The 24,928-nt window shown below is 37.2% G+C and overlaps 1 protein-coding gene across 9 annotated transcripts in view; it reads left to right on the top strand.

Moving 5' to 3' along the window:
- The window catches only part of LINGO2 (leucine rich repeat and Ig domain containing 2), a 1,108,249-nt gene that overhangs the window by 192,825 nt on the left and 890,496 nt on the right, over nt 1-24,928 (top strand). The gene's annotated exons all lie outside the window — the stretch shown is intronic.

Genomic DNA, 24,928 nt, shown 5'->3' with positions numbered 1-24,928 from the left:
CTGCTTTCTTTTAACATGTAGTTGAAGTAAGCTGCACATAAGAAAAAGGAATTCGGGGAAGAAGTTGGAGAGATGGATGAGGTGCCCAGTATATGGGGCTCTTTGATGCCTGAATGGAAGCCAGAGAGAAACCTGCGTACACTCATACAGGAATGTATCAGAGGATTAGAATATACTGGAGCAGTAAGGGGAAAGCTTTAAATTTGCAAACTTTGGTGAAAATATTTTCTATTGAGAACCATTCTCATTTTGAAATAGTTTTTTTTCTTTTTTAAGATTGGATGAAACTGTTTATAATGTACATCAGGATGCATTTATCAATAAAAATTGCCCCAGTTTTTCCGGTGTATGCACACTCTTACTTCCTTGTTTATATTTGTAAGTCATTGTATCGAGTATTTAAAAGTAGATTTTGGAGGTTTTGACAGGAGTGTGGGCTCCTTACCAGATTACCAGTCCCAGAAATGATAGAAGTTGAAGGAAGTAGGGGAGAAACTCCTTTCATACATTGTGCAGTTATTACAAGAATTTTTAAATGGTTAAATAATGAATAGTTTACTACTCAAAAATAATTATTGAACTTCTTCTCTATCTAGGGCCCTACACTAGATAAACAGATAAACGGAGATAAATCAGATATTAGTTCTATTATCCCAAAGAATCACAACCAGATGAGAAATTTCCAAGATATACCATGTGTTTCTTTATTGGCTCCTTTGACAATTTACAAGCAACCACATCACCCTGGAGGAGTGGTGCTTCCATGGCTGACAGAGCTAGACAAACAGAATCAGTCATGTGTTTGGCTCCGATCAGATAGAGTTGTCATTGTGCTGACAGCAAACTCCTGGCTTTGTATTTATTTCCTCAGTAATGTGATTAAAATCTTGTGTACACTGACAGCATAGTATATCATAATTAAGAATCTTGTTCAAATGTATAATCCCATCTATTGTACCCTCAGGAATAAATGATCACTGAAATTCATATAACCACTGGAATTAAAACTCTGTTAAGAACCCTGGGAGTCTATGTATGTCATAATAACTAGCCCTGTGTCTGACTCCTGGTAGGACTGAGTAGTGTTTGTTTCATTTTATTTAAAACTGTCCTATAATGAAATTTAAATATTTCATAGACATCCTAAAATCATAGAAGTGAGAGAAAAATGCCATCTTCATTGAGTTTAGAGCTTGGCATATATTGTCCCTAGACCTGTGCTATATAGAAATAAAATGGTAACCTGGGTATGAATGTAGTGGAGCTTAAGAATTCCTGTTTTAAAAAAAAGCAGGTGATTCTGATACATCAGCTTATGACTTGAAGGCCTCTAACACACCTAATCTAACCTCCTGGTGCAGAGCCGTTAAATAGCATCCATATCCAGTAGGTACTGATTCTATTTGTAGCTAGCTAGGAAAATAATAGCTTAAACCAAATTGTAAATATAAATATTTCTGTGGAATTTTTCTCGTAAAGGAATTATTTCATTTCAAAAAGGATATTTTCATTTCCCTTCTTTGTGTTCTACTAGGGGAAAACAAAATGTTGCATTCAGATTAGACCAACAGGTTAGACCATATTCAGTGGCAGGGCAGTCTGGCTGTGATATCAGTCAAGTCAGTAAAGTCTGTTAGCTGGATCACTACCAAACTAATCAAAAATAAACTCTTGGTGTTAAAAAAGGGAGAAAATGAATTAAAGCAAACATAGTATTTGAGTCAGATCTCAACTTCAGTCTTCTAATCGTGTCCGTTTTAAGCATAACACATATTCCCCCTTTCTCCCTCCTGATCCTCACATTCTCTTTGCACGGCATGGCCATGAAAGGTAGCATGTTTCAGATATAATATCAGTTACGGTGTTTGTGCTGTCACTTCTTTATTCCACACCCATAACAGACATTAGTAATAAATCGCAGCACTCTCCTGTTGAGCCTTCCAACATCCTCAAAATAATGCCTGAGGCTGCCTCTGCTCGGTTCCCATCCCTGGCTCTTAGGCGTGAGCTTTGGAATTAAGAGGCCTGGATCCAAATCTCAGCTCTGCTACTCACTAGCTGCATGGTCTTGGGAAAGCTATACAGCCTTTCTCATCTTTATTTTACTCTCCTGTAAAGTATCCTAATGACAGCTACTTCATAGGGTTGTTGGGAAAGGCAGAATGAGCTAAGATTGGTGAAGCACATGGTGCATGTGTGACAAATAAATGATAACATTTATTATTTAGGAGACCCTCATATATTGCCAGGGAAGTTCAGTACGTATCACTTCATAGTATTTAGCAAACTGTTTTACTTTCATTGTCAGTATCCCGGTAGTATTTAACATCCATGAGAGTAGAGGCCATATAATCTCATTCTAGTATTTAGCACAGTGCCTGACTAATGCTTGATACAAAGTAATATTTGTTGAACAACTGTCATGAGCATACTGCCATTCTTTCCCCAATATGATTAACTGAATCCCCATTGTGAATCCCCATTATGATTTCTCCATTATGATTTAACTCTTCACTTCCAAAAAAAAATTTAGCAGGCATTTTGACGCGTTGGTTGCAGTAGTAATCTAAAGTACTTTCAGATGATGAACTAGGCACATTCAAGATCCCTATTACCTAATTTGCACTCCTTGCCTGACTAAGGTGAGGAAATACGTGTTAGCAGAAGGCAGCTTTTAAAAGAGCACACATGCAATCTTCACTTTTGATGGCTCAGTAAACTTACATTTAAAATTGTCCTCCATCTACTCATAAAGTTCTTCATTTTGACCAATTTCCTTGCTTTGTTTTACTATAAGTTTTCTTCCATGCCTAGAATTTTACACTTTATTCTAAGATACCAATGAGAGGTATCATTGAATTATAGGATATAGATGAAAGTAAAACGTGGTGGTCACAAATCCCTTCCTTGATATACCTTAGAATACCTGAACCAAGTTGGAATTCAGAATTAATACATTAATAAATATCAAGAGACAAGAAAAAGGAAATGAATACAAGAAACATATATAGTTCAACTTAGAAAGTATAGGTGTTTCACTTCTGCTATAGCTGTCTTACTCCAGTCCTGGTCTGGAGTCTATATTCCCTCAGCTCCAGCCTGCAAAAGGCAGTACCAAATCAGAGGTAGTTTATCTAGCTGATGGCTGCTTTCCGTATGGCAAATTCCCTCTTTCCGCCTAGAAATGGTATGATTCCTGGTCTGCGGTGGACCAGGTATTCTTCCTCACATTTCTGAAATCCAATTACAGAGCTTGACGTTCTCCACTATTACACAGTGAATGGCATCCTTAGCCCTCGGTGACACAATATGTCCTACATTCAGGATGACTGTGCTAGTTGCTATATATCTGAATGTGTGTGTCCTCCCTAAATTCCTATGTTGAAATCCTAATCCCCTAAAATGATGGTATTAGCAGGTGAGCCTTTGGGAACTGATTAGGTCATGGGGGTGGAGCCCTCCTGAACAGGATTACTGCTCTTAAAAAAGATGCTCCAGAGGGGCCTGCCCAGTGGCGCATCAGTTAAGTTCACACACTCCGCTTCTCTGCATCCCGGGGTTCGCCGGTTCAGATCCCGGGTGTGGACGTGGCACTGCTTGGCACGCCATGCTGTAGTAGGCGTCCCACACATAAAGAAGAGGAAGATGGATGTGGATGTTAGCTCAGGGCCACACTTCCTCAGCAAAAAGAGGAGGACTGGCAGTAGTTAGCTCAGGGCTAATATTCCTCAAGGGGGAAAAAAAAAAAAAAGATGCTCCAGAGAGATCGCTTGCTTCCTTCTAACATAAGAGCACATAGCAGGAAAGTCTTGGCTGTAAACCAGGAAGAGGGCCATCACCAAAACGCGACCATACTGGCACCTTGGTCTTGGACTTCCAGCCTCCAGAACTGTGAGAGATGAATTTCTGTTGTTTGTGAGCTACCCAATCTGTGGTGTTTTGTTGTGGCAGCCTGAGCAGGCTAAGATACTGGTTAAGGTGGTGCTATCTATTATAACACAAATACTGAAAATTTAAGTGACTTAACACAATAGAAATTACCTCTCATTCAGGTCAGAATCTTAGAAGGGTGAACGGTTTGGCAAGGGAGCCCTCTTCCACACCGTCCTTAACATGTGGCTTTCCAGGTCATCATAGTCTTCTCCATGCCAACCAGCTAGAAAGTGGAGGGTTTTATGAGCATACATCATATCCACTCGTATTCCATTGTCTAAAACTCAGTCTTATGGTCACAGGAAATATAGTTACTGTGTGCCTCAGAAGAAAAGGCAGTGTGTTTTGATGAACATTTTGTAGTCTTTGCCGCAATAACTATACCTTAATACAAAGGGCTAGAATCTAAATATCTGATCTATAGAATAAGAATCACACCCACATGTTAACAGTGGGTGAATCTATAACAAAGGCTTAACGGTTAAGTGACTGCCTAAAATCCTACAGCTAATTAGGGGAAGAGCCTAAGAGAGCAAGGATCCTGTCTCCAGTCTAACATTCTTTCTAATATGTCATCTGGTAAGAGGTATAATTTGTCACACTCAGTCACTTCCAGAATCAGTTCTACAGTTAATGCAAATAGTGAATAAATATAGTTTTATTTAGACTATTTTACATACATTATTTTCTCTTGACTCAATGCTAATATGGACACAGCTGAAACCTGTTAGTTTAATTAGAAGCATTTAAATATCATTCATTTTATTTTTCTTTTATTTGTGGCTAGTAGTTAAGATTGTGTGCATTCTGGATGGGAAATAAAGTTAATTTAATACATTTTCTAGCCTCCTTTGAAGGTACTGGTGGTAAATAAAGATGTAGTGTTGTTTAAGTGCCATTTATGTTTGATTGCACTGTATGAATATAGTAAATATACTTTTAAAAAAACTTCCATAAGACAACCTTGTATTAGGAATTCCTCTTAGTCATTTCTATTTTTTAACCACTTTTTAAATTTTAGGTGATCTTTTCTGTTTTAAAGATTAAAAAAATAGTGTCAAAAAAAAAAAATAGTGTCAGGGGCCAGCCTGGTGGCATAGCAGTTAAGTTCGTGTGCTCCACTTTAGGGGCCCAGGGTTTGCCGGTTCAGATCCCGGGCACGGCGCTACACACCACCATATGGTAGCAGGCATCCCGCATATAAAATAGAGGAAGATGAGCACGGATGTTAGCTCAGGGTCAATCTTCCTCAAGCAACAACAACAACAAAATATAGTCGGCCCTTACCTTTCTCATATCCTAGAAATCATCCAAATGGTACAATAGTAATTTATGGCCTTTCAAGTTCCCTGTGACCCAATTAAATCCTGGTACCTTCTGATTCTAATAATTGTTATTTTTGTATTATGGTTTAAAGGTTTTCAGGTATCACAAAAGAGGTAAGAAAAGAGGTGATAGAATTAAACAGTAAAATATTTTTTAAGTGTGAGAGGAACCAGCTTTAGCATTAGTCCATTGTAGAACTTTTAGTATTTTGAATAAAAGTTTATGCCACCATGAGAAGTCTCCTACGTTCATGTTTCTTTTCCTAAGCATCTTACGCCCTTATAAAAACTGCAAAAATCCCTATTACTTAACTAGCACGTATTCTTCCCTATGGCTGAGCCAGGGGCTAGAGAAGGCATTTTTGTATCATCTTCTAGAACATTTTGACATTAGGGAGTGTGAGGTTACTATAGACATAACTAAGGAACTCTTTGAGTGGATAAAATGAGAAGAGACAGAGGAGAGGATTATGGGGTGTATGTGCTTTATTTCTCAAAAGAGTTCTTACAGCTGTGCTAAGGCAGAAGTGAGTATGCCTATTGGAGAAAACTCAAAGACTTTGGGTGACTGACAGTATAAAACTCCCAAATACAGACAAAGGATGATGGACTGAAGAGCAAGGTGTGAGTATTAATGTACAATGCTGTCTTATTTATCAGTATTATTGAGGAGCTGATCCCACAATAATGGAAGGCATGCTTTGAACACTCACTTTTTATTAGAGTGAGTAAGAGTGAAGCCCTCTTATTTCGTTTGTTCAGCAAACATTGTTGAACTTTAACCATAAACCAAGTTTTGGACTAGGTACTATACAGATGTAATTCCTACCCTCATGGAGTTTGTTGTAGACTTAAACACATTCTTTCATAAGCCATAATCATAATTTTATAGTCACTCAGGTTTATTATTATTATAGGATCAGTTATTATAGTTTTAGAAATATACTGGTACTTTCAACTTGTTGAAATTTTGTAGATATTTGTCTATTCACGAAATGCCCCCAAAACTTTCCATCTTATACTTTAGAATCTTCACTTCTTATTACTATATTGTATATTCCTTCTTATCCACTACCTTACTCTGTGTTAGTTTTAGCCCGTTGTATCACTCTTCTGAATTCCACAATGAACTTCTAAGTCTTGTTAATGCAAAGCAAAGCAATTTACTTAACAACTGGGTTTTAATAGGATGCTTCATATAACATAACAAAGAGGCCAGATGGTAGATATTTTAGGCTTTGGGGGACACAAGAGGTTTCTGTTGCATATTTGTTTTTCTTTGCAACCCCTTAAAAATGCTGAAACTATTTTTAGCTTACCAGTAATAAAAAACTTGGCACACAGGTTGTATTTTATTGACCCCTAGTTATAACTTATAAAATTAGCAATATTTAAAGTTCAATTGACTACTGAGTTCACATGATTTCTCCTTTGTGTACCGTCAGTTATAAAATCCTAGGGAAAATTAAGAGAGAGATAAACATGGAAAAATAAGCAAATGGATTATCAGTCTCTAGCAAACCAAAGACTCATATCTGAACAAACCAATGGAGACACATTTTAGCTAAACTGTAATTGACTTCATAGATTTTTCAGTGGTAGTAAATGAGCAAATGAGCTATATATTATTAATGGTATCTATAAGTTTAAGTTTTTCACTTTCAGAATTATTTTATTCCTAGGCATTACCATACTCAGAAATCTGTTGGATAAAACAACTCCCTTCTTTTGTGATATTTTGTAAAGTGGCAGCTACATGTGATCCTTTAAAATTACCCTGTATTTTGGTATAATGCTTGTAAGAAATCATATGATGCTTACTGTGAGGAAATCATATGATACTTATTGTGAAGGTTTTACAAATATAATCTCTAAGGGGTAGTAACTAAATTTTTGTTTTGTTGCAACATTGTATACTATCACAGAAATGACCGTGATGCCTCACTTTGAAAATGTAACTCTTCAAAATTGGCTAAGCCTTTCACCTTGGGGAATGGATTTAACTACTGGAGTTCTTAGCTGATTTTCATAACCAAGGCAATTCTCCATAGCACTTAGAATGCTGAATTTAGCTGTCCACTTGTGGTCTTGACCTGCACTGTAAAAGTTGTGCAAGTACACATAATACAAAACTTTTACCAAGAGCAGAAATGTCTAAACTCTCCTCCTGAGCCTCTCCCTCCATTTCCTACCACCACAGGAATTTTTCCTTTATTACTGAAAGACTTAAAGAATACTTTGTTTTAGTTTAATCATCACATTTTTCCTTAGCTCAGCAGGTGTTAAACTTTACAATGGAGATGAATCATCCTGAGGACTGTATTAATGTGTACATTCCTAAGTCCTTCCCCTATCACACAGACACTGATTCAGTAATTATGGGATGATGCTCAGGAACTTGCACTTTTTAAAGTGTTTATGCCATCCATTTCTCATGTAGATAAGGCTTAGCACCACATTTTGAAACACAGTTATAACCTATATAATGTCTGTATTCCTGATTACTGAAATAAAATTAAACTTTATTTTCTCTATACTTTCATACCAACTTCTATTTTTCAGCTGTGACACTTATACCTGACATTGAATGAAGGTGTGATCTTGAGGAAGGGAGAATCACATCTGGGTTTTCAAATTTCATTCCAATGCTCTTTGCAATATACCGTGCTGAATTTCCCAGCACAAGTCCTCCTCAGATATTTGTAAACTCCTTGTGGATGGGGAGACCGCCTTATTCATCTTTGTATCTATTGCTGAAGCTCTGTGCTTAGCACTTAGTAGGAGCTCAGTAAATAAGGTGAAGTTCTTGAAAGCATCATTCAATGAAGTACTGTTTAGAGTGGCAGACTTCTGGTAGTGACGTCAGGAACACATATCTTCCAAAATGTCGGGATTCAATGCCATTTGAATTTCTGCAGTGACGACCACGTGTCTGCCACTCCAAGTAGTTAGTACTTTTTGAGTGGTATCAGGATGGCTTTGTCGAGATAGAAACAGATTGAGGCTTGCTTAGTGCTTTAATTTGAAGATGGTGTATAGTGGAATGTACTATCCCTTATAGCATTAATTAAACAGGATGATATTGTTTTAAATAAAGCCAGTGAAATTTTATGAGTACATTAATAAAATCTGTCATCAAACTGATAAACACTACATTCTTTTGAACTTGGTTTTAGAATCTCTCTAAAGATCTTAAGGAGAAGAAAAATAAACTTGATTTTGTTTCACATGATGTAGGTTTTCCTGACTTAAAGCAGAAGTGTAATCCCAGACTCTGTCACTAAATGTGTGATCCTTGCTAAGTTATTTAACCTAACCAAACCCAAATTCCTCTTATTGCCAAGATGGTCCTATATTGCTTTTAGAAGTCTTTGGAAGGTGAACTGAGTGATGTATATAAAAGCACCACACATTGTGTATTGTTTATTGGTAAGCTAGCCATTTTATCTCGGAATAATATCTATTTCAGTTTGGTTATTTGCTTGATGAGAAACAGTGTTGTTTATGGCAGTAAAAGAAATATGGTTCCTAATGCTGGTGCCTGTATGTTATCAGTAATGTCCAGATCAGCACATCCTGTCTTGTCAAATTACAGATTCTCCAGATGTACGCCTCCTTTCTGAATAATCACTTCATTCATGCAAACATATTTATTGAGCATCTGTTATGCTCTCAGACAATCCTAGACACTGATGAGACAGCAGTGACCAAAACAGTAAAAAGTCCTCATCCTCATGGAGTTTATATTCTATTAGAAGAGGGGTATACTGATAATAAACAGGTAAAGGAATAAAATATCTAGTATGTCAGATGGTAATAAATATGGTGTAGAAAAATAGAGCTGAGAATATTGATGAGAAGCTGGAGGTCTAGAATTTTAAATGGAATGGACTTGGCGGAGTCCACTGAGGAAGTTATCTTTGAGCAAATAATGAAAGAAAGGAGGAACTGGACCACAGGGAGGCAGAGGAAGAGCATTCCAGGTAGAGGAGAGCAAGTGATAAGGCCCTGAGGTGCATGAGTGCCTAGTGCTTTTGAGAACAGCAAAGTGGCTGGAATGGAGTAAGCAAAGGAGACAGTGGTAGGAGATTAACAATCTCCTCCAGAGAGGTCAGGGAAGGTAGAACTGGGGAGCCGCTGTAGATTCTATAAGGCTCTGTAGGCAGGGTTTGAGTATGAATGCGATGAGAGGCATTGGGAGATTTTGAGCACAAGACTGACATCTTCTGATTTAAATTTTTTAAAAATGACTCCGGGAGATCAGTTAGAAGGTGCCTGCAATATTCCAGATGAGAGATGATGACAGCTTGGACCTCGGAGGTTGTGATGGAGGTGGAGAGAAGTATCAAGATTCTGGATGTGTTTTGAAGGTCGATTCCTGTAGTTTGGTCATAGATTGGATGTAGAGCATGAAAGAAAATAGGTCATTGTTTTTTGCCTAAGGACTCAGAAAAAGAACTCACCTTTTTAAAATTGCGAATACTGTTGGAAAAGCACCTTGGGTTAGGAAGAGTGAAGATCAAGAGCTTTCTTGTGGTTCTGATTTGGTTATGGTAAATATTATATTTCCACGTGAAGATGTCAAAAAGGTGTTGGCTGTACAGTGTAAAGCATTTAAAAATGATAATGGCTAATACACAAGGCACTAGTGATTTGTCCTCATGCTCTTTGGGCCCCAACATCATGTCATGTTTTCACAGACCTGACATTGAGTGGCTGGCTTTACATATGAACACTGTCATCTTATGCCATCAAATTTGACGTTCCGTATCATAAAACAATATAGTCTTTAAGTTATAATGAGAACAATACACATTTGTATTTATGGACAAATCCGTAATGTGACCAAAATTATTATCATGTGCATTGTTGTAATTAATGGATTTTCTGGGTTTTTAAAATTGTTTTATAGAGTCATTGTATGCGTTTTTTCATATTGGTAAGACACAGACCCATATGTGTGCTAGAATCAACATACATTGCTCGATTAGCCTGCTAGATACTACAATATGAATCTACTGAAATATTCAAAGGCTCCATTTATATATAGACATAGATATAGATATATAGATATACAGACACATGTCTACATATATCTCTGTATATGTGATATATTTGGATATGGATGTATATTGAAGTGGGCACTTTTGTTTTAATAACCTAGTGGCAATTTCTTTTGGTGTCTACATATATCTCTGTATATGTGATATATTTGGATATGGATGTATATTGAAGTGGGCACTTTTGTTTTAATAACCTAGTGGCAATTTCTTTTGGGGAAATGATCTCTACTCACATTTTCCATCATCTATATATTTACATTGGAAGTCACAATGTGGTATACTAGAGAGATCCTTGCATGGGCCTCTGCCTCTCACCATCCAATCATAGTCCTTAATTAACAGTTTGGGTCCTGAAATTAATAAATAGAGGATAGTATTTCCTTGGGAACTTTGCCTATAAGTTAAAAACTAGAGAGCTATAGTGAACTTTATGTTTGTAATATAGTCCAAAGAAGCAGACACAAACAGAGATGGGCACTAAGACAACCAGATCAAAAGGAAGAGAGAGATGAGATTAAGAACAAAGAAGACAGACATACAGAGCAGAAGACACAATAACGGAGATTCCTGATGGGATTCTTGATAGGGTTGGAGTTTCTGATTTTTGGTGCCCAGCCTCATTCCTGCCTTTGGGTTCAGTCACTCCCTTATCCTTGTTGTAATATATCATTTTGATAAAACGTTTGTATGATTCTTGGAATCAAAGGAATTCCAATCAATGTATGACTGAATCCTAATCAATGTATGTACTTGTGTAGACTAAGATGAGAATATCACTTCACTTTTTATTTATTATTTTATTTTTTTTTAAGATTTTTATTTTTCCTTTTTCTCACCAAAGCCCCCCAGTGCGTAGTTGTATATATATATTTTTTAGTTGTGGGTCCTTCTAATTGTGGCATATGGGATGCCGCCTCAGCAGGGCTTGATGAGTGGTGCTATGTCAGCGCCTAGGATCTGAACCAGTGAAACCCTGGGCGACCTAAGTGGAGCGCGAACTTAACCACTCCACCAGGGGGCCGGCCCCTTTATTCTTTTTAAAGAAAATACCCAGTTTATTCAACAATTTTCTCTTCAGAATGTCTGTGTTGGGAAGCATTTTTTCCTAGAGTAAAATGGAAGAATAATTTTGTTTCATTTGTTATCTTATTTGTGTTCTTTGTGTGTTAAGACTTAGTTGAAATCTTTGGCATTGATCAAAGAAGAAAAGCCTTGGGGAAAGAAAAATTGGTGCTAGTAAATTCCACTGTGGTACCCAACATTACTATTTTATTTCCTCCAAGTTTAAAAGGAAACAAAATACCCTCAACATTTATTGAGTACTTAATGTGCTCAGACATTGTACAAAGTACTTATTTTACTTTAATACCATTTTCCTGTCAACAATCTCCAAGGTATTATTCCTATTTTATAAAAAGAGGAAACTGAGAACTAATGAGATTTCTTCCTCCAAACTCTCACAATTGTTGACTGGAAAGGAGATGCAGTACTCCAGTAACCACTAAAACATACCTTATCGTGGGCACAGAAATTTCCAGGAAATTTTGTTGCATGAATATACTGTCAGTTGACTGTTAATACAGCCCCAAAATACTATTTTTAGTTACAATTGTACCATTCCACCACAGGAAGATAAAAATTAATGTATTCTGCCAAAACATTTGATTTCAGATTCGTCTTAATAATCCGTTCCAATATTTGGCAATGCTGTATATCCAACATTTAATGACCTCAAGCTCAGGTGGTTTGGATATTATTCTTAATTCCCTAAGGAGTTTTTTTTTTTTTTTCTCTGTTATGTATTTAGTGGAAATGGAAAAGATTTGGTTACCATGGCCTAAATAACACCTTTTCACATCAATATAACAGAAATGAAAATTATACTTTCTGCCATCCTTAACTGAGTAAAATCAGTTTCTTCATTCCTCCAACAGTTCTGGTTTCCCAGCTTTGTGATCATGGAAATGGCTCTGCCTGAATCTGCTCCATATCTCCATAGATCCTGACAGTTTTGGAATCCAGAAGGCTTCAGTTTCAAGACAGTCACATCGTTATACTACTCAGCCAGAACTTCAGCTCCCACTGAACCTGGTATCAGATTTCAGCTCAGCTCAAAGTGTCACAAGCAAATTTTTCACTCTAGAGTATAAAATCCTCAGAGTCAAGGTGTAGTGGGCCCAATTGCATTCTGACTAGGAGCAAACTTACCAATGTCCATGCATTGGGGAAAAAAATAGTGTCTTATGGTGCCTTTTCACATATCTATATATAGAGAGAGAGGCTTACATACAAACTTAGAACTTAGAACTCTGATTTAGCCATACTTTAATGTTTAGGCACATGCATCAGGGCAATACAGTAAAACTGTGCCATAACACTGTAAGTGATGTCCATGAAACTCAATAGCATAAATTGCGGGACCCTATTATTATAAAATTAAACAAAATTAATATTTTTCGATCAGTCTATACTTTTAAAAAGCATAAATTAAATATACTGGACCTATACTGTACACAAATATCAGTATATACTGTATACTGAACTGAGAAAGTCCCCAATGATCATTAAGTAGCTACTTCTCAAGCCACTTCTTCTCCTTGAAAGATAAGAACTTGGCGTGTGTTGACTAAGGAGGGGATGCAGGACAGGAACCAGTCTCCAGGTGCATTATAGTATAACCAAACTCCCCTTATTAGGTTGTGTATTACTTGGATTGCATTATAGCTGGCCACAGTCTTGCTAGGCGAGTTATCCTAGGGTTTTATGCATATTTGTAAAATTATTTTCTGTTCATTGCATGTGCGTTTTAGGAAGATTGGTAATTTTATCTAATAAATTATTGATATAAACTAAAGAACTCCTAATCAGCAAAAGAGGGCAAATTGACCTATGTCAAGTTTTCAACGTTAGCATCTTTTTTAAAATATTTATAAACACTGAGTGAAATGATACCATATCACTATGGTTATTTCCTCCTAATAAAGTATAAATTGCTACTAAGCCCTAACCCACATTTTCTGACTAATTCAAGCAATCTGCCAGTGAGTCCATCAGATATTTTAATATTGTAGGTTAATGAGAATTAATGGACCATTAACATTCCTTTCTTCCTCAGAACTTGAGAGTAAATACCAGCTTGAGAAGCGACCCTTTTTATTTTTATTTTTTTAACAATGCAGCTTTCCTTGGACTGCATCTTAGAAAATATCAGCGACTCTATGCTTTGGCTTGTTTTTAGAGCTCAGCACTTTTATAACAACGCCAATATCTTATATAACTTATCTGCTATCAGTGTTTTGAAATGGTTTCTCTGCAGATAACATAGTGGAGAAATTCAACACGATGTTAGCTTTTTGTCACAAAATGTACTCTGAATTTCTGTCTGGTAAGAAGTGGCTAAAAACAGATTCAGTTTCCATTGCTTAGTACTCGAGCGTTTGTTGTTGTGCGATGTTGAGTGTGTTTACATTCCTGTGTGGAAGGCTTATCTGCTTGTCTGTAACAATTGGCATGAACTTCCCAAAGTATAGATTTTAGATCTAATTTTCTCCAGATCATGGTATGAAATTGAATGAGCTAAATCTTTATTGCCTCTGATATGGTTTGGGAATAATGTTTACATTAGGCATAAAACGTAGAGCTGAGATTGGCTGTCTAGGGTTCTAAATTGTAACTTTATATTTAAAGAAAAAAATATAGCTCAAGTACTCTCAAAGGCATTAGACAGGGCCCCTGGCTTATGGGATACTGAGAAAGCAGGCTTTTGACCTTTCATAATATCTCAGTCCTACCATTTATCCTCTGATATATGCATTTGCACTTGTCAAAGGAAAATCACAGCCTACGGGTAGATGACGGAAGAACCATGGAATTTATTTCCTTCTTTGGCAATAATTCTAATAAGAACCTGGAAGAAAGACTATTGAAAAATTAACTCAGGCTGAGCCCAATAAAAAGCAATCACCTAAACTGTTCCATAATTGATATAGTGAGTGCTGAAGACTTAGTTACTTAAGTAATTTATATATGTTCAGGAAAATGGCGTTAGTCATCTGTAATTTCATATCCTGTTGCTGACAATGGATTATAAACAAATTCATGGTAAATACTTTTGAAATTTCTGTGATGTTTGCTGGCTTAGATTATCAATTTGTGTGATTTTATAGGACAATGGAGTTCCTAGAGTGACCATTTTATCCAATCTAAGGAAAAGTTTAATCTTGAGTTCCGTAAATGGATGAAAAAGTATTGAAGCGAATGAGTGATAGAATGTAATTCTGTATAGTGAAACCATAGGTTGTATGTAAGACCCATTGGATTGGATGTTGCAGATAATTTTGAATATCAGACCTATCTCTGCTTTTGCATGTAGGAGGCAGTGCCATTTCATAACCATATGGCACGGAGCAAGTGGCACTGGGCACTGGCAAATACCAGGCCTCAAGGTAGAATTTTTAAGGCCAATAGTCTTCTTCTAAAATTAAAAGTTTAGGAGCTGACCCCATGGCCTAGTGGGTAAGTTTGGCACGCTCTGCTTCAGTGGCCCAGTTTTGCTTCCCTGGCACAGACCTATACCACTCGTTGGTGGCCATGCCTTGGTGGCAATCTGCGTACAAAATAGAGGAAGATTGGCACAGATGTTAGCTTAGGGTGAATCTTCCTCAAGCAAAAGGAGGAAGATTGGCAACAGATGTTAGTTCAGGGCGAACCTTCCTAAACAAAAAAAAAAGTTTAGATTATGCCGCAGTGATCCTGGCAACTCCTTATTACTCTTGGATTTATTTTGAATCATTACTTGAGGTTCAGAGGTCAGTGTAAATTTCAGCCTTAAAATATAAATTAAATTACAGTCTATTATATTTATTGAGGGCATTATCTTTCCATTAGCTTAGAGGCTGTAGACTGTTTTTGTTTTTTTTTTTCTCTACTGCTTCTGTGATTTTCCTTCTTTTCTTTTATTGTAAACTACACCAGTGGCTAAGAACCAGCATCTTAAACGCATCATTGTTCAGTTTCAGCCCTTTATCTTCCACCTTGATATGACTCTTTTCTTTAATCCTTCTCCAGAAGTAAGAGAAGCCTTACTTTGTGCCTTTTATTGCTTGTACTCACCCTCACAATCGTCCTTCAAGTTGATAGCATCCCTGTTTACAGTTGAAGAAGCTAAAGCCCCAATATTCCAAGTGCCTTATTGAGGTTACCAGGACATTTACAGCAAAGCAAGGAATATAACCCAAGAAATTCTGACTCCTGGTCCATTGCAAAAGGATTCCAAACCTAACTCTGTTACTCACTATCTACATGGCAATGGAAATGCCACACAATCCCAGAGTCACAGTATTCCATTTTTAAAATAAGGATAATGATATTTAAGAACTTTGCAGGTGAATGGCTAGGTATGAGATAATGCAAACACATGTAACAGGTCCTCAATGAAAAAGTAATATTTTTTGTTCCAGTTGTTAGTGTCATTATGGCCATCTTATATTGTGTCTTCTTTCAGGGCTGAAATTTACTTGTTCTTTATTTCCCCCTGCCTTCCTCCAAGATTTTTAGTTTGTTTGTTTTAACCATCTGAAAAATCTTGGGGGCAATGCTACTGCTTTCCAAAATTGGGACTACAATTAATTTTTTTTCTAAAAAAATTTCTTTAAAAACAAAGGTTTCTAAATGGCAGGTGGGTTATATAGATATGATTACTATTGCGTTTCTAGTACGTTATGAGACAACTATGTTTTTGTGTATTGATGATGGAATGTAAGCACTTTAGTTTTGATTGGAAAAAATCTACTCAGTCTATATGTCCAAATAAACTGACACATTTTCACTTTGCAAAAGAGTGCTTCATGAGGTAGATATTGCCATTAGCAAAGATACTACTCCAGTATTCTCTTGTGAAATCCTATAGTCTGTACAGGCTTGAAATGCCTAGAATATTTTAAAGTTCTCAAATGAAAGTTAAATTTCAAAATGGCCAAAGAAATGGCTTCCTTATCCTAGAAGCACTTTCTTCACTTGGCTTCCAGAACCCCAGACTCTCCAGTGACCAGACTCATCGGCCACTTCTTTTTAGTCTCACTTCCTCTCTCTTCCTCCTCTCTGGATCCCCTAACATTGATGTGCCCTCAGGCTGAACACTAGGACCTCTTTCCTCCCCCCTTCTCTTCTCTTCTCTTCTCATTTCTTCTTTTCCCTTCCCCCGCTTCCCTTCCCTCCTCTTCTCTTCTCACCTACACTGATTTCCTCAGTGAGCACATCACATCTCATTGTAAGAAATCTCAAGTATATGCTGATGACTCATAAATATACATCTCTAGCTTAAAGTGTCCCTTGAACTCCAGATTTCTAAATTCGGCTGCCTGTTTAAATGCCAGCTCATTGCATACAAGCATGAACTTCTAAGTTTCTAAAGAAAGAAAAGAAATGAAAAAGAAAAAACAATCCTGCTTTATATACTACTTTATCTCATTTAATGACTTCTCCACTCTTGGTTGCTCCACATCAAAATCCTCAGACTCGTTCTTGAATCTTCTTTTTCCTTCATACTCGCATCAATTCATTAGTAAATCTTTCTGGTTCTTGGAAAACATTTCCAAAAGCTAACCATTTCTCACTGTTCCCAGGGCTACCACCCTGGTCCTCACCTGGGTTATCACAGCAGCCTCTTGACTGGCCTCCCGGCTCCCACCTTTGCCTCTTTCTAGTCTTTTCTCAAAATAGGAGCCAGGGTAATCTTGTTAAATCTCAAACCAGCTCAAAATCATCTAATGGCTTTCATTTCTCTCAGGTCAAAAGCCAAGACCTATGATATTCTATTCCGTTTTAGACTTTATCTTCTACTTTTATTCCTCTTGCTAAGTCTACTTCAGCCCCAATTGCCTGCACGGGTGATGCTGCCTGCCTCAAATCTTTACATTTCTTGTTATTTTTGGTTGGGATGTTTTCCTAAGGTATCTCTCTTTCCTTTGAAGACTTGGCGTAAATGTGAACTTCAAAGAGGCAGACACTGACCACTCTGTAAAACTATGACTCTTCTCATAGGACTTTGAATATGCCTCAGTATGCTCTATTATTTTTGCCATGGTGTTGGTCTTCTTTTAATGTGCAAATAATTTTCCACCATGTTGTGTTTATTATTATTTATTTGTATCCCCCACTAAAATGTGATCTCCACAAGGGCAGGTATTTTTGTCTTTCTCCATGGATGAATAAAATCTGTATGTAAGTTTTGACTGAAGGAAAGAATGCATATGTTATATGCTTGTGCTGCCACATTCTCTTCCATTTCAAACTTCTGACAAGAGTCACTTGTGTTCTCTTGGGAGGCCATGTCTATGGGAAAATGTTGTTATCCACAGCCATACAGCTTAATCTCACTGTGTTCTGCTTTGATAATAATAAAGAGATGATTGCCATGTCCAGTTTTAATTTTTTCAGGGTATCATCAGCTTTACTAAAATGATGCTGTATAATTCAAAATTAATACAAGTACCAAAAAACATAAGGATAATATATATATATATATATTTTGAAAATGAAACTAGTTATAGAATCATAAGGATATGAAGTTTAATACCTAAAAATGATTTCTGAGGTCTAATCCATTCCCTTAATTTACACTTGAATAGAAACTTCTGAAATATATCTTTTGAATAGAAAGATTTGGATTTATCCAAAAGACATATATTACCTGCCTGTTATATGCTAAGACCTGCTGTGGCTTTCGAAGTACAAAACTGAGTGTGATATTATTTGTACCTTCAGGAAACTTCTAGTTTTGTAGGTAAAACAGATAAGTAAACATTAATTTCGTTGCAGTGAGAGTTCCACTTTAATAAGAAACACGTGAAGAAGCCCTGCTTGAGATTTAGCTCTGGGAAAGTCACTTTGGACCAATCATGCTTCTTCACCTCCTAGTTGATCTTAACTGATTAGAGGGGATCCAGCCTTTGAAACAAAAGAAAAGGAGAGGCAGCCCGCGCACTCAAGTATTTGAAAGGGAGTATCTTCACAGGGAACTTGTCGAGCAAAGCTCCGCATGTCTGTCTTCCGTGAGTCTGAAACCATTTTTCCTTCAGTTAACCAATCATCCGTTGCATATTGACAGTGGTTCTGCAATAGGTGGTATATCTGTTAAATGTTGCACATTCATTTGTAATTTCACAATGTTCTTACTGATTTTATTAGTCCATTGTGATGTTTAGGTAAAAGTATGGCTGAAAACACTATTTTGGGTTGTCAAAGTAGTACAAATGAGAGTTTAATCCAATGTTCAGTTTGGTGGATGTGATTTCATTAATACATGCGTATTAGTTACATAAAGCAAAGCAGTGTATATTTAAAATAATTGTAGGGTTTTGATAAAGCTTCTTACTAAAACTTATTGGGAAATGATCGAGAAGTTGTGTAAGTCTTCTCCGATCTCTCTCTTGCTCTCTCTCTCTCTCTCTCTCTTTTAGTTATAGAGGTAAAAAAGAAGAAACAGATTGTGTGCCACACATCTTACATTTTGAGTGATATGAAAACACCTGTTCCCTTCATGTCTGTCAGAAATAAATCCTCACCCTGTCCGACAGGACGGTGTTCATGGGTTATAAGCTTTTTCTCTTAGGTCTCCACAGTCAACTCAGACTAATAGTTGATCTTGTTGCCAAGAGCAATAGAAGGTGATAAAGCATAACTGGATGATGTAGGTGGCAAGAAGACAGGAATTAAATAGTAATAACATGATGGGCCCATGCAACTGGCTGCTCTCTCGGAAAGGAAGGTGAGTACAACGCAGAGGAAGGCCCCAAGGCACATTTGGTTTTATTGTTCTCGCATTTACTTCCAGAAATGAAACAAGAATTCTTTCCTTCTGCTTCGGTTTTCTCATTTTCTTCAGTCCCCTGGGAACTGTTTCTTGACCTAGTGGTGAAATAGTTTCTATTCTCCAACACTGATTTTCCTTCCAATATTCCTTCAGTTAATTTCTTTAGGCTCTGATTCATGCCATTTTCCTAAGTCAGTCAAAAAATAATTATTTGGAAACTGTGTTAAGTATCAGAACTAGGCTAAGCCCTCTCAACTTGGAGTGTGAAATTAGGACACTGAATCCTCAAAGCAGATTTGCATGAGGCAAGAGGGAAAAGGACCAGGCTCTGGGGGCTGGGGGATGTCATGAAATAGAAGATTTTCGGTGTAAGGTGGTTGGCATCAGAGATAAGATCCACTCCCATAACATACAGGCTGTATAGCCATGGGTAAAATACTCTCTGAGCCTCATTTTTCTCTTTGTAAAATGGGTAAAATCTTGAAGAATATTGCTGATAATAAGCATTTGGCACATACTCAGCTCTCATTGTGTGTTGGTTCCTGTAATCCTTAGGGTCAAGGGAAGACTCAGTGTAATGAATGAATAAAAAGCTGTGGTGAAAAGTGTGCCCACCTGTAGATAAAGGTAAAAACAATATGCTCTAATTTTTTTTCTTTCCCTATGATTCTATTTTTGACTCTTATTTTAAGAATTCTTCTTAACATTGAAAACAGTTCATCGAAAGGATTCCTCATTACCTTTATAGAGTACACAGACTGTCTCATAAGAAGCAATGTGGTATACTGGACAACACACACACACACTGGATGCTGCAAGTCAAGATATTTACATTTTTTAACTCCAACTTCATTACGTACTAAGCAATTTAAGTTACCCATGCATCAGTTCATTTATAAAATAGGAATGATACTGTGTACTTCATATAGTGATGATGAGGATTGTTACATGATCAACACATGGTGGCTACTCCATGCTAAATGTTTAAATACTTAAATGCTAGTTTTGTCTCCCAGCCTTGCTTTATCTGGAAACAAACAAACAAAAAACCCAACACATCTCCTCTGCCTACCTGGCAAGATTGATGTGCAGATCATATTAGATAAATGTACAAATCATTTGGAAGAGAGTGCATCTAAGGAATAAGAACAGCACTACTAAATACTGCTTGTCATCATGTGATCCTCTAACCACTTGTCCATAGTCTTTCAAAGGCAAAGGAGCCTTGGTTCTTACACTGCTTCTCAACCTCCCTCACGCCTTTTTTCCTAAACCTTGCTTTCCACACTCTAGTCATTTTATTTGACCTCTTGATTTCACAGGATAAGTAATTCAGCAGAAACTTGAGAGAAAATAACCTTTCAATCTCAATTTTTATGTCAAGAACCCTATAGGGCTTTACCAATCAACTTCCACTGGCCAGACTTTGGAGAAGATGCTGAACGGGGGTTTCCATCTATCCAGAGATTACCTAAATCAATAGGTCTGTGGATTTGAGCTCCTATGGACACACAAGTGGGATAAAGCTAGAGTCATTCAAATTGGCTTTGGGAGTTTTCAAGTTTTACTTCTCATGAACGTCCTGTCGAAAGAAATTCGTACTTAAATTTCTCCCATGTAGCTCTTATAAAGACGAATTTAGGCCTGGGAATTACTCTGCCAAATGGATATATTTATTTATTTTTATGTTTGTTTACAGTTTTTTTCTTTTATGTAGTTACTTCTTATTTGATCAGGGAAGAACGATCATTATTTTCAGTTGGTATGGATTTTCATAAAGATTAAAGGTATTTTAAGGTTTTACAAATGAAACCTTTTGTAACAAGGGAGCCCAAGTGATAAGAAAAGAAAAATAGGTGGGTTGTTCTCATTAATTAATTCAATTAACTTTAGGTTAAGCAGGAAAACCTATTGTTTTGGCCTTCATCGAGTAAGTCTTTTTCAATGTGCATTTATAAATTTTCTTTCCTAAGGAAGGATAATGTAGTAGTAAGAATTAAATCATCTCATTACAAAACTTGCAATGACACAGAATCATGATTCTAGACATTAGTCCTCATTGTTTAAGCATTTAAATATGCAGGAGATTGGAATGAATGTTTCCTTATGCCTACGTATACTTTGGAATTTGCTTTTCTTTTGATATTTTCTTGAAATAAAGTCTTGATGTTAGAGGCTGCTATAACAAAATGCTGTAAACTGGTTGGCTTATAAACAACAGAAATTTATTTCTCACAGTCCTGGAGACTGGGATGTTTGAGATCATGGCGCAGGCAGATTCGGTGTCTGGTGAGAGCCCACTTCCTTATTGATGGCCATCTTCTCAGTGTAACCACACGTGGTGGAAGGAGCTGGGGTGTTCTGGGGGTCTTTTTTGAAGGGCAGTAATCTCATTCATGAGGGCTTCACTCTCATAAGCTAATCATCACCTAAAGGCCCCACCCCCTAATACCATCACTTTTGGGGTTAGGATTTCAACATATGAATTTAGTAGGGACACAAATATTCAGACCAGAGCATTGAGCATAAGTGGGAAGGTCAACAGAGACACCAGTGTTGGTGAGAAATAAAAGTCCCCACGCTGTGCTGGAAATATTTTCTTCTTTGCAGTTGCTTCCTGCCCCTGTCCCAGACTACTCCATGTGCATAGTTAATAGCATCTCTACTCAATTTACCTCAAGCTAGGCTTATCTTTTTCTTTAAACTATTAAACGTGAGGATTACACCAAAACGGAATCTCTCCTGTTTCCCTACTTTACTTCCACATATCCCTCCTGATTGATACCTCCTTGGTCAGGCCCCCAATATCTCTCTCATGGCCTGTTGCAAAATTATTCTAACTAGTTTTCCTGTCTCTACAATGTTCTATTTGAAATGAGAATCTGGGGCAAGCCCCATGGCTGAGTAGTTAAATTTGTGCACTCTGCTTCTGTGGCCCAGGGTTCACAGGTTTGGATCCCGGGTGCAGACCTACACACTACTCATCAAGTCATGCTGTGACAGCATCCCACATAGAAGAACTGGAATGACTTACAACTAGGATGTACAACTATATACTGGGGCTTTGGGGAGAAAAGGAAAAACAGAGAGAATCTAACCATGTCACTCCTTGCTTAAAACTCTGAAGTGGTTTCTCGTTCCTATAGAATAAAGTCCAAGCTTCTTAATAGAGCATACCACGTTCCAGATGATCTTGCCTTGCCTATTTATCTCTCACATCTTTCTTATCTCAAACTAGATGAGAAAAACGGACCTGCTTAGAGTTTTCCTTGTACATCATGATGCTCCTTGCCTCCATATTTTTGTTAAAACTTCCCCTCTGGGAAAGTCTCCCTATACCTTTTTCCTCAGTCAGCTCCTACCTAGACTTTAAGGCTGGCTTTACACACCACTGCAGGAAGCTTTCCTTGGCATGTTTCCTCTGCCATTCGTGGATGCTGGAGGCTGGGTTAGTGCCCTTTTCTGTTCTCCAATACTGACACAGCGCACTTCCATATAGTTTCTGAACTGGGTTTTATATGTCACTAATTTTCCCTCACTGTGAAAGCTCCTTGTATGAATTTATGTATCTTTGCATCTCTAGAACCTGGAAGAGTATGTGCAGAGAGTAAATGGTGAATAAATTTGTTGACTGAATGAAGATAAGAATGTGAATGTTCCTAGGAAACCTTCGAATAAGTTTTGGATCACATTTAATCATCAGTTATCTATGCTGTAGAAAAGATTTCTAGGGATTAGGACAATGGATGAGTAGCACCCACTTTCTGTTCCAATATCAGATTCCCTGATCTTCCCCATGGTGGAGGTTTAGAAGCAGGCCAGGGGTGAGAACACTGGCCTTTGCCCTAACAGGCTTAGGAGATTTCATTATCTGAAACATTACTTAGGGATTTTATAAGAAATGTAAACCTTTTACATTTATAGCAAATGGGATCATTAGGATTCGCGGATACTTAGATAGTATTTAGTATAATCCTGACTCACTATTGAAAAGATTATAATAACATAATGACAATAGTAATCCATCATAATCTCACTTAATTCCTGTCATGCAGGTCAATGTCATTGCCAATCTACAGGCACTTGCGAGTCATCCTTATGTTTCTACAACAGTGTCAGGAGTTCAAGTGAGTAAAATTTCAGGAATAGACCTGAGCATGGCCTGATGAGTGTGTGGGTAAATTTCTTTAAGAGAAGTACATACAGTGTATTTAGGATTAAAGTAAGACAAGATATAAAGTAAGATGAGAATGGGACACATTAAGGAATGTTTAGAAGGCCTGGCAGACATTTAAAATGCTGGACACAACCAAAAAAATTCTTATAATGAAATACTAAAAGAAAAAATTTGGAGAAGGATACAAAATTGTATGTAATAGATAGATATATGATAAACAAAATATAGTTAAACATTAATGGTAAAATCCAGTTATTGGTATATGGATGCTTACCATAAAAATTCTTGTAACTTTCCTCTGTATTTGAAATTTTTTGTAGTAAAATATTTGAAAATTTGCATGTGCAGGATAATTTCAGTTATATCCTAAGTACATATGAAAGAAAAACTGGAAGAAAATATCCTGAGTGGGTATTTGTGCTAAGAAAAAATGTTAGGCATATTTAATGCCTTGGCTTTTATAATTTAAGAACATTTAGAAGGGAAAGGCAAAAAGCTTTAAACCAAGTTTGATTTGGAAATAAGAAATGCTTGATCGGAATGTAAGAGAGTAAAGACAGACGTTTACTATCTGCATGACTTTGGATAAATTATTTAGTCTTAAATTCTCTAAACCTCAGTTTCCATTTTAGTGAACTGTAGCTAACAATACTGCCAACTTGTCCTGAGGATTGAATGTGTTCATACAGGTAAAGTGCATAAGCTAGGGATTAGTACCTGGGAAATACTGGCTAATATTTTTAAGAAACTGACATTTTAGAAAAAAATTCTTATCTAAATAGCTCCTCCGCCCTCCTCCAGTATTGTATGTGTTTCGTAGGTTGTGCCTTCTTTAATCCCAGGAACCAGATGAACTTTTTTTTTAATGAACTGTATTTTTTGCTTAAAGCCTGTTAAATATTTTGAAGAGCTTGGAAAAGAGAGTCAGAAGTGGCATCAAAAATTACAGTAGAGGGGTAGCAGCCCTCGGAAAGTCAGAAGTAGATTAAGTTTCCACAGAGCACCCTTTGATCCAGCTGGTTCAGAGAACAAAGCCGACTTCTCTAACTGTTAGCCTATTAGCGCTCCCTGGGGAGAGAACTTGATCAGGAATGAGATGCTCTATGGAAAAGCAAAGAACAGAGACCGACACATCTCTGGAGGTTCAGTGGCTGAATTTTGTGCTCTCATTGATTTCTTCACCATGTACGATGGTTAGAGTCTGTAAATTTCGGTCCAGAGCTCATCATGCCATGGTTTATAGTTCCAACTTTCAGTCTTTTCATTACAGAAGGCTCATTTTCTCTTTCTGGGCTACATTTACAGTGAGATGATAAACAGCTCCACTGGGGTTGGAGGAGGTTCTAAGATTATAAATTGTGGCTTAAGTACAGATCCTATCTTTTCCTGAGCTCAAAGGAAAAGATATGGATGATTCCTTTGATTCCTTTACTCCTTTTTAATAAGCGTGCAAAATACAATCATGGGCTATCTTTTATGGATTACTTTATAGGTATTCCCTAGCTATGAAATCCTGAACCAGATATATCCCAAATGCAGAAATTGCCAGGCTGTGCCAGAGGCAGAGGTTTGCCTCAGAGTCCTTATTTGGCTGCTGGGAGGCAGGGCTGTCTGCCAG

This window comes from Equus caballus, chromosome 23 (genome assembly GCF_041296265.1).
Source record: "Equus caballus isolate H_3958 breed thoroughbred chromosome 23, TB-T2T, whole genome shotgun sequence".
Classification (NCBI taxonomy): Eukaryota; Metazoa; Chordata; class Mammalia; order Perissodactyla; family Equidae; genus Equus; species Equus caballus.
This window is presented reverse-complemented; position numbering and strand designations above follow the sequence as displayed.